Source organism: Salmo salar, chromosome 09 (assembly GCF_965601325.2).
Source record: "Salmo salar chromosome 09, fSalSal1, whole genome shotgun sequence".
In the NCBI taxonomy this organism is placed as follows: Eukaryota; Metazoa; Chordata; class Actinopteri; order Salmoniformes; family Salmonidae; genus Salmo; species Salmo salar.
In genome coordinates this window covers 49,110,185-49,114,054 of record NC_138299.1, presented here as the reverse complement: position 1 = coordinate 49,114,054, position 3,870 = coordinate 49,110,185, and positions in this window count along the sequence as shown.

The window sequence follows — 3,870 nt, the reverse complement described above, 5'->3', positions numbered from 1 at the left end:
ATCCTTGTCATATGAAGAGAAATAAATGAAGAGAAATTATAGATAAAACGTATCGGTGCTCATCGGCCGTTGGACATAAACCTTAACACAAGTTGGAAATCGCAAATTCAACAATGAGTTGTTTAGAATCAGTGGCTAACTTCATTATCATTAGCCTGCTATTCAGTGGAGTGGGTGTGTGGTCCCAAATCTAAGATTATGGGTCTCTTTAACAAGTTTAAAATGATAAACATTCAACATTGGCAATGTTATCAATGAAGCATGATTTGTGCCGTGCTCAAAACAACTGTTCTGACTTTAGCGAGTTCAAGACAACTGGGAACTCGGGGGAAAAACGAGCTACGACTGGGAAAATAAAAGTTGAACTTTCATCCAACTCGGAATTGTAAATCCGGAACTCGGTCCTCTTTCTAGAGCTACGACCGGAAGATCACTGATGTCATCATGATTCGACCTGAGTTCCCAGTTGTCTTGAAAGCACCATAAATCCAGAGAATACCAGACTTTGATGACAACGTTTGATGCCAAAATTTGCGCCACAAAGGACCGCCGCACCACCTTCCATGTTCAACTGAGTACAGCACCACAAGGTGAGTCCAAAAATGTATTGTCTGCTGCTGCATAAATGATGTAATATGCCAGGGAGATATGTATACTGTAGCTAAGAAAGTAATACTAAGTGTATGTTGTGTAGTAAGCTGTTCGTGGTCCATGTGCCTCACCCTAATCATTTGGTACCGTTTCCCTTCCTAATTTCACCTACTGTTCTGACTTGGTGGTGCACATGTAGCCTATAGCCTGTTTTAGAGAAATGTAATAATTGAATATTATAAGAGCTTTCATTGTCTGCTTATATGCCCCCTTTGTTTATCCTACGGTTCTGACTTTGTGTACAGGGAGAACACTGAAAGATCGGCTCATGTTCTGAATTCTGTCGCTGTACATTTCAAAAGTGCTGAACAAATAGTTATATTGGCCACGGACGTCCTAACTCGCTCATTAATGTCTAAATGGAAATGACGGATTGCCTCTTATCCGCTTGTTGTCCCCTTCTGCCATAGTTTGTACATCTCAATTGTCAGTAGAAACCACATTTGTTTTAAGCAAGTCAGCCATATCAGCTATGTTTTTCAAAAGGCAGTAAATGAAGCTGAACTAACTGTTTCTCTGCCAGACAAGGCTCTGCTGATAGCCAGGTGTCGTAGTGGTAAGGTGTTGGGACTGCTGTTGGCACAGATTTTATGTAGGCTTAACAGTTTGTGGGCAGCCTTTGTCACTGTTATAGTGCAATTAATGTATTGTTTAGTGTTGTGTTGTGATGTGTAGTGGCTTTGCTGGTATGAATCCCACAATGTATATATTTTTTTGCCCCACCAAGATTTACATGCTAAAATCACCACTGCATGACCATAAATATGATGGGATGTTAATTGTTTAATTAACTCAAAAACCACACCTACATTGTATCCATCATTTACTGAAGTGTTTCATTTACTGTGGCAGTTACATGGTTGGTTTCATTGACCCTCCCTTTTAACTGCCCGCAATTGACCCATTTTTACATACAAATTCTGAGTCTTTTGGAGAGGATCGGATTGAACAAAGTGAGGTGTAGAATCACTGATCTACAAATAGTATTCGCTGCTAAATAATATGCAATGTGTGATTGAGATTTGCAGAGCTACACCTCCCCTGGTTTAGGCGATCCCCACCAAAACACTGATTGATTGAAGACAGCTTGTGTCAATTAAATAACATTTCCAACAATGTTCTACCTGCAGCAAACATCATGCTGGAAATACAGGTAAAAGCAAAGTGCCCCAAAAAATATTTTTAAAAAGCATGGCACTAATCCTGGGTCTCAAATATGGCTGAATTGTAGTGTATGTACAGAATATCCGTGTTGTATCCTTTTTAAGCCACTAGATGGGAGTCGTGATACTACCTCTACTGAAAGTCTACTACACTTTTGTATTAAGATACATATCGACTTTTACTACTAGGAGTTAGATACATACAGTGCCTTCAGAAAGTATTCACAACTCTTGACTTTTTCCACATTTTGTCAACCCATTTTATTATTTGTTTTCTGTTATTCCATGTCCAATTTTGACATGATAAATGAGAAGTTGATTTCCAATATTCGTTTTTCAAATTAAAAAACGATCTCTCCATTTTGACTCGGAAATCAAAATAACGAAACGTACACGGACCTACATTGACCATACACAAGACCTCAGCCTGATTTGCCATGCAGTCTGATGCAAAGTGTACTGTGTAGCCTATGCAAAGGTTCTGAATTTATATGGCACTGGATTATATATAAAAAAATCGAAGCCTAATGAAATGAAGTGATTGTTCCGATGGAAGACAGTTCAAAAGAAACATTTGCTGCCTTGCAGCCAACTACTGAACATTGCTTTAAAGTAGGAAGTAACTCCAGAAATGTTTTAGTCTTTGGTAGCCTAACTCTGCAGTGAACGCTGCCAACAATGAGAAATGAAACGTCAATATGACTGGGTGGGGCCAGCAGCAGTTTAGGATGATATTATTCAAGTAGAAATTGAACGATCATTGGTCAGTTACAATCAGATCGCTGTGTGATCGCGGTGGGTAAAAACTACATCCCAACTGAAATTCCAGATTTTTTTTTCTTCAAAACATTTGTTACACAATAATATATATATATTTTTTAAATATAATTAAAAAAATGCATGTAATTAAATGAAATGTATGCAATCACTACTGTAAGTCGCTCTGGATAAGAGCGTCTGCTAAATGACTCAAATGTAAATGTAATTATCATAATTTTCACAATTTTGTGTCATTTCAAACTTTCAATTGTGTGGAAGTATATATATATATAAAAATCTAATTTGACTTCACTGCCCCTTTAATAAAAACAATCGTCTGTCATGACTGTTAACACATCTTCCTTTCACAATTTAAGATTTGCTAAACAAATAGGGCTCCCCATCTCAGTGCAAGAGGCATCACTACAGTCCCTGGTTCGAATCCTGGCTATCACATCCGGGCCGTGGTTGGGAGTCCCATAGGGTGGTGCACAATTGGCCCAGCGTTGTCCGGGTTTGGCTGGGGTAGGCCGTCATTGTAAATAAGAATTTGTTCTTAACTGACTTACCTAGTTAAATATATATTTTTTTAAAACAGCCCCCCTCGTAAAGCTACTGGAACCTCACTCTACCCGTGATTTCAAAGAAATGTGTTAAATGAAAAAAAAAGATTTCTTCCTTGGTGTGCAATATGTTACATTGTGAAAGACTGTGCTTCAAACTGTTTTCTTGAAATTATTTGTAGCCACTTTCTCCATCTGTGGCTTTCCATTAGATAGCACAGCCACAAAGTCAAAATGGCTATATCGTAAAAATATAGGAAAATAAAAAATAAAACGTTTTTTGGTCTTAATTTAAGATTAGCAGTGTGTTTAAAAAAAAAAAAAAAGATAAATTGTATAAATAGGCAGGGTTTATGACTTTGTGACTGTGGTAACTAGTGATGTCCCTATCCATGCATGAGTACCTTTGTTTTAGTTTCCAGAAAACATGTGATATTGTAAGGTGTTGTGTATTCGTGCACCCAAATTCAGGAGGGGACTGAAGCGTGGATGGCTTGACTGCAGTAATTTGGGAGACCCTACAACATGCACAAAATAAATAAAACTAAACTTGACAGAACGTTTTGTGAATAATGAGAGATATTGTTAAAAAAAAATTTTAAAAGACCACCAAAAAAAAAAATAACAAAAAAAAAAATAAAAGAATCACTCATGTGGATAGTTCCAACACACAAAAGGTATCTCAACCACTGGTAATGGGGAGAGAAATACAAAACACAAAGAGAACACAGATG